The following is a 12836-nucleotide window of genomic DNA, read 5'->3' as shown; positions in this document are numbered from 1 at the left end:
GGTGTGTGTGTGTGTGTGTGTGTGTGTGCATGTGTGTGTGTGTGTGTGCATTTTAATCTTTATCCCCCACTCTTCTTTCTTAGCACCAATATGCTTTGCTTTTGTTTGCCGGTTTGTCAAGAGCAGTGCCTTGCTTTGTGGGGAAGGAGCAGTCAGTAAACATGAACCTACCTCTGCAGCAAGCAAAATAATCTTAGGAGACCAAAGCCTCCCCGGCCGTGTTTTGATGTCTTACAATAGTGGGTGCCTCAGATCTACCAACTTAAGATAAGTCATCCCCCCAGACCCTGCCTCCTCGACTTTCTTTCTGCCATGGGAGACCACTGTATTTTAGGAGTCTCAGAAGTGAACTAGGAAAAGCACGGGTATGACAAACCACACTGTACTTCAGGGTTGTGTTAGACAAGTCACTGTGTTTGAGGTTTTGCATTAGAAATCCCACCCGGCCTTTCTGCGAATACCCCTCTGTGAGCCTTGGACTGAAGGATGCTGGCAGAAACCAACGCTACTCAACCCAATACATACACAAGGATATATGCACATTTTATGTCAGAATCTCGAGAAAGCAAGTCCTTGCTCTAGAGACAGGTTCTCGCTGCGTAACCCAGACTGGCTTCAAATTGAATTTAGTCCTCCTGACCCTGACTCTCACCCTGACCCTGAGGTATCATAATATAAAACTTACAATTTTTTTTAAAGACTTGATTTAAAGTTGAATCAACTGCTTTACTATGACTATGTCCTGTAAATCATGTAATTTGTTTTCATTATATATAAGAGACTTGAGACACGATGCAGTATGTTCTTTCTTCAGACAAAGACTGAATACTGACTTCTAGACTTACTTCAAAGAGGGTAGTTTGTATAGAAGCACTTGAAATATTCTTAAACCCCGCCATTAATTTTTTAAAACGTACAAGCCAGTTTCTTAATTAAAAAAACAAACAAACAAACAAACAAACAGAAAATCTAGCTTTCATACAGTCATCTCTGTGAGGCTTTGTTTTCCTTAAGCCTGGTTCTTCAAACTCTGACTGTAACCTCAGAGGTCTTACAGTATGTAACACAGTGTTGTTTTCTCAACCCGATGAAAGTTTTCCTGTTTCACGTTACAAGGTGACTGAGTTATATTTATATCGTATTCTGTGCAGTTAGCCAGTCAAGAAGGTGAACAAGGACTGGTCACAGCATGACCTTGTGTGTCAAACTGTAATTAGGATGAACTTCACTTCCTAATACAAAGTATCCAAGAAAACAAGAGCCCCTCCCACAAATAGTGTTGCCTTCCTTTTCCCCTTGAAACATTCTGTGTAGGTGTGTGTGGCCACACTTGAGGTGGGGCCAAAGGAGACTGTCAGGTTCTGTGTTCTTCACTGTCTGTCTTGCCCTCTGAGACAGGGTTTCTTCTTGAATCCGGAACTCTCCAGTTCTGTCTTTGCCTTTTTCGCTCATCTGTTCTTCTCTGTTCCCTCCCAATCCTCCAGTGCTGGGGCCTCAGACATGTGCAGCCACTCACAACTCTTACGTGAGAGCTGGGGATCTGAACTCGGGTCATCGTGCTGGCTCAGCAGGCACTCTTGAAACCAATGTGCCCCCCAAGAGTCAGTATGCTTTAATGGCCTTTATTATCAACCTCATGTAGATTTGTGTATTGTTCCTGACTGTTGTAGCTAATATAAGGGGGGGGGAGGTGTGGAACTTCAGGGGTTTTGTTGCTTGTGTTTTATTTTCATTTATGGGGCGCATGTGAATGTCAAGAGTCAATTCCTTCCTTCTCCATGTTAGTTCCAGGAATTGAAGTCAAAACAGTCAGGCTTGGGGGCAAGCTCCCTTACCCACTGTGCCATCTCACCTTCCTCAAACTTAATAAGGTTCTTAAGCCTCGGTGTGGAGTAGTGAGTGTCAGAGCTGTGCTCTCTGATTGAACAGAGCCCCTATAGGTAAAGCCCTGGAGAAGCACAGAGTGCTCATAGCACAAAGTAGAGTCCTTTTGAGGGCAATTGGGCTTGTTGTTTGTTTGTTTGTTTGTTTGTTTGTTTGTGACAAGGTTCTACCATATACTTCTGGCTTCTTAGTAGTGACTTTCTATTTTGTATAAAATTTTCATATTTACTTTTAAAATTTAGTGAAGACTTAAAAACTGATAGTCATAATTCTTTTCTCTGTAGAGCCAGGAAGATTACTACAGATGTCTGTGGAGTATAGTGACACACAGAATCTAGATCCAGGGGGTTATAGGTATATGACTCTTTGTGTCTTGTGGTAGGTAATTTGACAGCCGTTTTCTTCATGTGGCAGGTGTGGCGACCTCCACGGAAATCATGAAGATCCCCTTTCTGTTCCTCACTGCCTTCTGCCACAACCCCTGGTCAGCAAGTGACCAATTAAAAGGACCAGCCTGTCATTCAGGAACAAGTGACAGAGATCTAAGATGTGAGAGGGAGAAGACAAAGGAGGCAGAGAGAGACAGGTGCTGGCCAGACTTGGTGACAAACAGGCCTGACGCAGTGAAGATGAAGGTGAGTCCATCTCCCAAGCCTTGCCGTTTGGCTACTCGACTAGATAGGGCAAAACAAGCAGAGGTCAGTGTGTGTTATTTTCTGGTTGAAACAGGTTAAATACAGAGAAGAAATAACTTGGAAACGAACATCAAGGAAGGATGGTGGAAGTGGTATGCTTGAGTGTGTGTGTATGAATGAGTGTGTATGTGTGTGTGTGCTTGTGTCAGCGTGTGTCTGTGTGTCTGACGACATTAGTGTGTGTATTAAAGAAGTTGTGTAGTCTCATTTCAAACCTGGCTCAGGATTGCTCACTGCCCAGTGAACTCACATCAGAAAGCCAAACTAGGCCCTGCTCCCCGTGCACTCAAGCGTTTGTCTTGTTGGCTGCATCTTGCTGCGGCCCTAAGGGACGGACTTTGCCAAGCCCCGTCTGTAAACAAGCCTGCTGGCTCAGGATTGTTCTCCGTGGTTAGCTGTGTACACTGGTTCTGCTTCCCCTCCAACATAGAGAAGCCTAGGAATTTTGAGGCTTGTTTTCTTTTAGAAATAAGGGGGGGGTGTTGTTTGTTTGTTTTGTTTTGATTTTTTGTTGTTGTTGGTTTTTTTTGTTTTTTGTTTGTTTGTTTGTTTTGCGTGTGCCTTTAAAACGTACACATCTTCCCCACAGAACTCTTGGGGTTGTCACAATTTTAAGCCTGGCCTGTGAATTCTGAACATGGACGGTAGCCACTCTCAAACCCTGCGGGGACCGTTCTCAGTAGGAAGGGAAAGCTCCTTTGCCCTTGGAACTCCTTCTGGGCCATGACAGGGTTTGCCACCTAGGATGAAAAAGTACTATAAAGGTTTCCCAGGAGTGAGTCATGTCCTTGGCAGCCTGGAGTGTGCACCGACACCCCACCTACAGCCACTTCCCACCTGGAGTGTGCACCAACACCCCCACCTACGGCCACTTCCCATCTGCAGTGTGCACCGACACCCCTCCTACGGCCACTTCCCACCTGGAGTGTGCACCAACACCCCCACCTACAGCCACTTCCCACCTTGAGTGTGCACTGACACCCCTCCTACAGCCACTTCCCACCTTGAGTGTGCACCCCACCAACAGCTATTTCCCACCTGGAGTTTTTGTGTGGTTGATGTAATATCCCATCCAGGTTCAAGTTTGTTTTATTATTATTATTATTATTATTATTATTATTATTATTATTATTATTATTATTGCTGCATGGTTAATGTAATATCCCATCCAGGTTCAAGTTTGTTTTATCATCATCATCATCATTATTTATTTATTTATTTATTTATTTATTTATTTATTTATGGTTTTTCGAGACAGGGTTTCTCTGTATAGCCCTGGCTGTCCTGGAACTCACTCTGTAGATGAAGCTGGCTTAGAACTCAGAAATCTGCCTCTCTGCCTTCCAAGTGCTGGGATTAAAGGTGTGTCCCACCACTGCCTGGCCAGGTTCAAGTTTTTATGACAGGAATTGTGTGTGAATGCTTAACATAGGAGTAAATAGTACTTGGTCTTGTGACTATAGTGAACCCTGTAATAGCAAATTATGGGATGGGGTAAAGTTCTGGCTTATAAATGTAACATGGGTCAGTTTTCCAGAATCTTTTAGTTTCACTTAAACCAGAATGATCTGTTCAACTTTCTTTTCCATCTTTCTTGTTAGTACCCTTGGTTTAGGAAGATTTTTTTTTTGGGGGGGGGGAGTTGGTTTTTCGAGACAGGGTTTCTCTGTGTAGCCCTGGCTGTCCTGGAACTCACTCTGTAGACCAGGCTGGTCTCGAACTCAGAGATCCGCCTGCCTCTGCCTCCCAAGTGCTGGGATTAAAGGCGTGTGCCATCACGCCCGGCTGGGAAGATGTTTTTAAGTATTTTCTTTTCTGTGACCCAACATAATACAGACCTGTTACAGTGTGGCGGGGAGGAGAGGAGATGAGCACCCTGGGTAAATAGGCCACTACCAAGTAGCAGTGACGGGTCTGTGGAGAACATTCTAGACCACGTGCAAGTGTATATGTCACTGAAATAGGGGATGCTTTTTGCTTAAAGATTGAAAGGGCACCCAGACTAGGGAGACTCCCAAGCGCCGCCTTAGACAACCTGCTTTACAGGGACCAGAAGAAGCCAACTGATGGGAGCCAGGCTGGATGCGGCTGAGCAAGTTCAAAGAGAGAAGAACCGCATGAAGCTTGAGTCTGTTCCTAATCTGCAGGACTGCTTCTTGAAGGAGCTTTTCTGGAGAACAAATACACAAGATAAGAAGGGTTCTTCCTTTTCAGGCCTGGGTGAGGTGAGGGGCCATGCCTAGCTCACACTAACAGTCTCGCTCAATGCTTCACAGGGGTGAATGGGCATCGGACAGATTAAAGCATCTTCTAGCTTGAAGCCCCAGTTTGGCTCTGTCACATCCTTGAGCAGGGATGTAGATGTGAAGGGCCAGACCTGAATACCAACACAAGTTGACTGCGAAGCCCCCCTTGTCTGTCCTGGTTGAAAACAGGTTCTCTGAATTCTTCTCTCGGATTTAGCATCACAGATGTGGCAGGCAAAGTTTGTAAGGCCCACAGAGTTTATTGTGGACAGACTGACCTACCTGGTCATCCTAGACTTGTTAGCATGTAGTTATTAAAACTGGATTAAAGTTTCTAGAAAGCTGCATTGGCAAGTGACAAGGGCCATGCTGTGACTTTAAGGTAGTTCCCATAATGCTCTGCCACTCACGGTGCACCTCATGGAGGTGGTTGGAGGGCTCTGGGGTACAAGTCAAGGCCAACCTCCCATGGCTTTTGAGTGCCGTGTCCACCGTCCACTGATTGGCCAACCTTAGGCAAGTCCCCAAGCTCCCTCTGTTCCCTTATCTGTAGGATGGGGTAATAGTAGACCTTAGCCTGTAGGGTAGCGCACGAGGCAGGCCTGTGTGTCACCAGGTTGGGTGGCCTGCCTGAGAGCAGATCCACAAAAGGAGCTGAACCCCAGAGCTGGTGTCCTACCTGAACGAGGCCACTGTGTTTCCTGTCCCGTAAAGGCACAAACATAACTAGTTCGCTCATTTCCGTTGTTTGAAGGAGAACTTTGAGTAAATGTTAAGTAGACGGAGCACTTTTGTGTCAGGGTTTTATTTTGTTTGAAGAGGGTGGACTCTGTACACTTGAGTGGTGTCCACACAATGCAAGTGGCAGGAAGACATGGAGCAGCCTCGGGATCCATCACATTAGGAGTGTCCAGCCTTAGAGCACCCACCCAAGCAAGCATGTCCCACGAGGACAGCAGTGACCTCCAAAGCCACCGTCTACTTGGCATGTGTCCCCTGTGCCCCTCCTTAGCTTCTGCTTCATGGCCTTCTAGTTTGGCTTTATGTTCCCCTTCCCCCTATCTACTACTTCAGGACGACCTCCCAAGACTGTCCCACCGGCGGTCAGAGATAGGCCGGGACCAGCCACACATACCACCATTGAGATCTGAGCCTGATATGTGTGTGACACTAGGGGAGGGAGACTTCCTGTTCGCAAGAGGGGAAATGAGCTGTCCAAGCATTTGAGTGGTACTCAGAATGCCAATCAACATTCTTCTCCCACCAGCATAGCAGCAGCAGCAGCAGCAGGATTTGTAGACTCATGCTCTCTCACTGAGGGCAGCCATAAGGTCTCAAAGGTGAGGGCAGCGGAGTGAGTGTGTATTCCCACCTTCTATTATAAATCCACTTGATTTGCCCTCAACTGGTGAAATATGTTCACATTATGCAAATGGTTCAGTCTGATGGCCTGTGGATATAGCCCCACGGAGAGCGACTTGCCTAGCCTGTGTGAAGCCCTGAGTCGGGTCCCCAGTGCCACCAAAGGCTACAGCAGCAGCAACAACATGACCATTTGTAAAAACGTTCAAAACAGCATGTCCATCTTAGTATCCAAAAACCAGGAAGAAAAGAGTCAGGCCAAAACATCCAAAGGCACGGAAACAAACCCAGGAGGGACTTGCTCTGTCTCCACTCCACAGCTGCCGATGGCAGAGGCTCGTGTACCCTCCTCCAGCATTGACACACACCCTCCCCTCATCCAGAGTGAAGGCTCATTCTCAGCCGGACCATGAAAGGCAAGGCGAGCTCTTAAGAAAAGGCTGCCTTTCTCCAGCATGCGTGGTATCCTCAAACCCCCGCCACGACTGATACTCTACCTTCCCCACGAATCTGAGCGGCCCTGCCGTAGGAGCTCCTACACCCTTCTTCCTGGCATAAATTCATAGGCTTGGCAAAACAGCAAACACAATGGCAACTTCAAAGGACACCTTAGTGTTAGATGATGTGTGTGCTGCTGTTAACATGACTGTCCCCTAGACAGCTCTGAAAACGGTTCCTTCTACCAACCTAGGGAGTGGCAGTAGAGTCTGTTTAATGCCATCTGGGAGGAAAGAGGATTTTTATGTGTGAAATTTGGGAATAACAAAACCAACTTTCTCTCTCCTGCAAGGGTTAATGCTCCAGTCAGCTTCAGATGGGTTCTCTTGTATCTTAAAATTACTTTTCTGGTCACGCGCTCAGAAGGTCTAAGCATTTGTGGATCTCACCCCCCACCCCCACCCCAAATGCTATTCTCTTTGGCTGTCTTAATTACACAGGGGTTGGGAAACCAAATTAAAACTAGGCGTGGCTGGGTAAACAGCGATCACATGGCAGGCTTTAGCTTTGCTCCTGGGGCTGTCTACTCCCCACAGCTCTGCTTAGCACTTTGTATTTTTCTGAAGGAAATAGCATGGGGTCTTTTGGAAATAGTCACAGGAAGTGGGACTCGGTGGCTGGTTACTCACCAGCCCCGGAGTCAGTCCTGACAGGTGGCAAATGCCACTGCCTCCCTCCTGATTTATGTGGAAATACCCCCCAGAGAGGCAGCCATGAGGCTGGGTGCACAGCCCAAAGGGCTTTTTGTCCACCAAGTGGCTTTCACGAGGAGACTGGTCATGGCATGTCATCTGGAGTGGGGGGTGACTCAGAGCTGATCTGGGGTCACTCCACACACGTGGTAGCCACCGTGGGGTTTCTGTTCAGTTCTCAGAGTGCAGGCGGTCTCCTAAAAATGATCTCTCCCTCCCACCCCCAACAGCCGTCCTTTCTCAGTGAGTCACTTCCAGAAATGAATAGCCGCAGATTTTGGAATGAGCATTGTGAAATCTCTCGTTTATAATGGCAGGTTTTCAGTTGGTGGCTTGATCAGACATTTTCTCAAGATGAAAATGAGACCTTGTCTCTAAAAAGAAAAAAAAAAAAGAAAGAAAGAAAGAAAGCCCTGTGGATTCAGAAAGCAAAAGTCTCCCACTAAAGAGCTGTCACAGCCGACCTAGTCCTCTGTGTCAAGCTGTGTGTCCTTAGATTTGCCTGTACGGGTGAGTTCTTGGAATTACCGACCTCGCAGCAGTAGTAGCTGGTGGTTTCCGATGCAGAAGGTTACTACTTGAATCAGCTCTCCTCTGGGTGAGTAGGTGGTAGTTTCCCAAGGTGTTCAGCAACTTGAGCCGTGGATTTAAAAGGCTGCTGGCAGCTCTTACACACTTCTGCTTCCTGAAGCCCAGTGGATGGTTCTGCCGAGCAGCAGGAGGACCCTGAGGTGTGTGAATGATTGAATTACCACTCCGTCTTTTGACTATGGAGATCTTTTGAGGAGGAGGAGAAAGTATTTTTGCAGAAGGAAGTGGGTTTTTTTTTTAATGGGGGAGCTTTCAGAGGGGTAATTATTGGGTTCTGTTTTAAGCACTAAGACCCTTCTTTGGTGTGAGGAGATAAATGACTTATGATCTTAACAGAGAAGTTTTGCTATAACTCTAAGGAAGCTCTATGGCACTACTAACAGTACCCTCTGTCAAAGGAAGATGCTAACCCCAGCAGACAGAGACTATCTGGCAATACCCACCCTGGGTCTGCCAGGCCCCATGGGCTCCTGGGTTAGTGGGGGCACTTTATGCAGGGCAGAGAGAAGGAGCCCAATTACCGGAAGCAGGGAGTGTAGCTGCAGGGATTGTTCTCTCAAGTGGATCAGTTGTTTGACCTACTGACTCATTTCATAGGAATTGGGAAAACAACCTAATGTGGTTTTACTGTCGATGCTCAAGGACTGCAGGATCCCGGGCTTGGGATTGCGATGGGCTGGAGGAAGGCAGTGCTGCGGCTTGTGCTTTCTGCTGGCCCGCTCTCCGCTCTCCTAGTGGAATTCAGTCCTCTGCTTCCAGGACAAGCCCAGCCTGCACTTGGGGATCCTTGGGTGATGGTTCAACCGTGAGTATTTTTTTGAAGCTCACTGATTCTTGCTTAGAAACTTATAAATGGCATTTCGTCAAAGGAAGAGCTTCAAAGGACTGTCTTTGCTGGTGTGCATGTGTATATTTCACGTTTACTATGAAAAGTACTCTGTGATCATAACTACAGAAGTACACAAGGCCTACAGACAACCATGGGAGCTAAGAATTAAGATTTTTTTTTATAGCATATACGTAATAATGAAGTTGTAGTTTTGTTCTTTAAATGTTTTGTTAGCAAAACGTGAGCTAATTCTGTAAGATGCACATTGAGGAAGTAATGTGTTTATGTGTAGGGACTTGTGATTCCTCGTGTTTTTCTTTGCCGCCATTGCCAGCAAATAAGCCTCAGAGGAGAACAAAGACAGTGCTTTGGTCCCGTGTAAGAGCAGACTTAGAGAAGATAACCCTGACGTTGTATGTGCTGCTCTCTGTGTTAGCTGTGCTGTCTGCCTCTTCCAGATCACGTGTCCAGATCACATCCTTAATTAGTGTAAGGGATGCTTGATAGGTGATGGCTGTGGGTGTTCTTACTCTCCCACGAAGGGGCTGAGTAGAGGGTACAGTCTATTGGGTTATGTCTATTGAGTATGCTGTTATGTCCTAACGCTTCAGAGTTAGAGTTATCAATCTGTTCTAGATTCTAGCCCTCCCCACCCCCCACCCTGAGATGCTGACAGAAGCCATGAATTCTTTAACCACGTCATTACACTTTTGCTTGCACACGAAGGCATCCACAGAAATGGAGAAGCCTCTCCAGATGCAGCAGGTATAGGAGGCTGGGCTGTACTCTGGGGGGCCGTATCCTTCTGGGCAGACAGACTTCCCAAAGAACTGCTGTTAAAAGCAGGAAACAGAGAACAAGACACAAGGGCGGAGAACACACGACTAAGTAAATAATAGAGAGTGGTTGATACCATCAGGATCATCATGTGTGGCGCCCAGAACCCCTGTCCAATTAGCCAGGCCCATCTATAAAGGAGTATGACTTTGGGTAGAGAGTTAAGGACTTGTCATAAACCACTTCAGCTAGTTGTGTGTGCCACCAAATCAGGTAGGGTCACTTGAACTTGAAGGTATCATTCATAACAAATTGGAGAGGAAGAAACATGGTAGGGACAAGCATATGAGGAGGTGGTTGAATACAAAAGGAACAGTGTTTGGGAAAAAAATACAGCCCTTTGAGCTCATGAGCTGCATTGAAACCAGTACCATGGGGCCATTGTGGAAAAAGAAGACATGGATATGTTAAAAGGAGTGTGCCACAGAGGTTAAGAGGGGCAGACAACATTCACCAGACTTGGTGTACTCGGTTTGAGTCACATTCAAAGGAAAATGTTCATCGATTGTGAAGTGCTGATACACAATCAACAGAAATTACATACCCTTCTAGGAAAAGATAAAGGGACGGAGGGTTTTAGTCTGAAGGAGTGGGGGATTGTTGCTGAGAGTCCTGTGCAGTAGCTGCTTGACTTCTCTTGCTGTCTTGGGCCTCTGTGCTGCCCACTTGGTCTTCATTTGCAGCACGGTGTATAGCCAGTGGCTGGTTTAGGAATGCTTGTGACCCTTTTGTGATAGACTCCTGCAAGTAAATACATCCAGATAAATCCAAAGAACTATGGCCAGGACACAGGAATCATCAATACATTTTCTGGCTGTGATAAATAGATAAGAAAGGTGATAAAATAGTTGAGCTAAGACATGCGATGACATCTTTGGTGATAACTTTCTAAAGATGAAAGTAAGTAGCTATTTTGAGTGGTAGAACATTTATTTCTTCAACATGTAGGGCCTACTGTGGTAGGTTCAAAAGGAAGATGACAGTGCCTGATTACACTACTGTGGGGACATAGAGCAGCATGTGGTAGGGGCTTGTGGCATTCAACCACTACCCTGTGTGGCTTCCTGATGGAGTTGAAGTCCAGACTTTCCCCTAAAGGGCAGCCACTGAGGTTAGCAAGATGAAGGAGTTAGGGCAAGCCATTCCCCTGAGGACCAGGCACATAGGGGCACGGACCTAGGAAGTGTGGCAGAAGGCAGTGGGAACAGACGTTGGGGGAACCACTGTGAGTACGGGACAAGTGTGCCTGGTGAGGTGTGTGACCTGGAAAGATGAACAGGCAGTAGTTAAGAGGACTTGACTGGGGGACAGGTTGGGCAAGATAAAGAGGCTCCTGACTCAGCAGAGCTGTGATGAGCGGGTTTGAAGGTCATGGACTCCAGAGAGAGGAGTGAGCAGGCAGATAGGGCAAAGTCAGCGTAATGGCTTAGTTACTGTGTACTGTCACTCACTAGGCACCATGACACAAGATGCCAGAAGGAAGTACAGGCCTGGAGGAAGAAACAGGCGGCATTGAAACAGAACACACGCTGGCTAGGTAAATGGAGATGTAAGGCAGAGTGGGGAGTCAGCTTAGTGGGTGTGGACTTCAAGTTTGAGGAACAAACAATTCAAGTGAGTATTGTGGTCTTGACTGGTATGAACACCAGTTTCCAAAGCAGTGGTCATTCTCTTAAGAGAGGGAGGGGGAGAGGGAGAGGGTGGTAGTGGTGGTGGTAGAGGTGGAGGTGTTTATGTGTTTGTAGCAAGATCTACTTTTGGTAGCGTTTACTGGCCTTGAACTCACTATGTAGCCCAGGCTGTCATGGAACTCAGAACCCTTCCTCTTCCTCCTGAATGGTGGGATTATAGGTGTGCACCATACTTGGTCTTTGTACTTTAAATTTGATTCAGAGTTATCAGTAGTAAAAATTTCAATTGTGCATGCTTAAGGTATACAATATGACATTTTGATAGATCGATAATTGCTTGTAGTAAAACCAGTTTATATACAGATCTCACATGGTTACACTCATGTATATAAAAGCACCATAAGCCAGGCGGTGGTGGCACACACCTTTAATCCCAGCACTTGGGAGGCAGAGGCAGGCGGATTTCTGAGTTCGAGGCCAGCCTGGTCTACAGAGTTGAGTTCCAGGACAGCCAGGGATACACAGAGAAACCCTGTCACGGGGGGAAAAAAAAGCACCATAATTCCCCTATACTATAGTATTGTCTACTGTTAGTGCAATACTTCCCATAGATTTATCGCAAATAACAAAATTGTATACCCTATACAATTTTTAACCTATATTTCCCAAACACCCTTGCCACCTTCTGTTCTTTTTCTCTACATTTGACTTTTTTGAATTGCACATACAAAAAGTGAAACGCCCCTCAGTTTCCAAAGCTGTGTTGATATGAGCGCATGTCTCACTAGTTAATGTCCTATACTGATGCTTGTATATATCTTTCTGGTAGCTACCTCCTCACACAGTCTGCAAGAGCTCTATCAACCCTTGGTAAAGCCCACTTTTTAAATGAGCATTTTCTCTATATGCATAAAACATGACTTTAAGGCACTTTAGTGGTACGTTGCATTCTACTTTGGAGGGTCATATTGTTTGTATGTATTCAGATGGGTTTTTTCCTTGTAAACCCCCTGGCGTGGTGTGCTGAGTCATCTGTGTGTCCCAGGTAGTTTGTGGTGTTCCCATTACTTTCTGTTCTGCACTTCGCACACCCTGCAGCAGCAGGACACCATGAAGTGCTGGGATCTTGGCCCTTGAGTGGAGCATGTGGTCATAGTCTTTACTATCAAATGTCTCAGGCATTCAGCAAGGGTGAACATTTTACAGCGAACCCCTTCTCTTCAACAGCTGGCTTCCACAATTAATATTTTACCACTCTTTTATTAAAACCACATTTTTATTGATGTAATACTTTCTAAACCACCATTTGAACGCCAAAGAAGAGTCTTAAAGAAGTTTTCTCTAATCCCTGTTTTTGTTTTGTTTTCATTTGCAGATCTGGTTTTGAGGGCTCTTGGGGATTTATATTATTAGTACTGTAGACAGTGAACAGCACAGTCTGCATCAAGGAAAACTATCCTCCAACATATTTTTGTGGTCATATTGGTGGCTTGACTTGCAAGGGTTATGAGATGGTGAATTTATTTCTTCAGCACAGTTCAGAGTGCGGTTCCCTAACAGCAGTTGTCTTT

At 46.0% G+C, this 12836-nt stretch overlaps 1 long non-coding RNA gene across 4 annotated transcripts in view; it reads left to right on the top strand.

Moving 5' to 3' along the window:
• LOC110317414 overlaps nt 1-11293 on the top strand; it is a 136648-nt gene extending 125355 nt beyond the window's left edge. For 3 of the 4 annotated variants that reach the window (XR_003843256.1, XR_003843252.1, XR_003843257.1), the window contains 2 exons: nt 2299-2519; nt 4626-11293. This is a non-coding gene — a long non-coding RNA (uncharacterized LOC110317414). Of the gene's footprint in view, nt 1-1484; nt 1602-2298; nt 2520-4625 lie in introns of all 4 variants that reach the window. The other variant, XR_003843253.1, reaches the window with a different exon arrangement.
• The last annotated feature ends 1543 nt before the right edge of the window (nt 11294-12836 follow it).

Source organism: Mus pahari, chromosome 2 (assembly GCF_900095145.1).
Source record: "Mus pahari chromosome 2, PAHARI_EIJ_v1.1, whole genome shotgun sequence".
NCBI lineage: Eukaryota > Metazoa > Chordata > Mammalia > Rodentia > Muridae > Mus > Mus pahari.
Note: the sequence above shows the minus strand (reverse complement) of the source record. Positions and strands in the feature narration are given on the sequence as shown.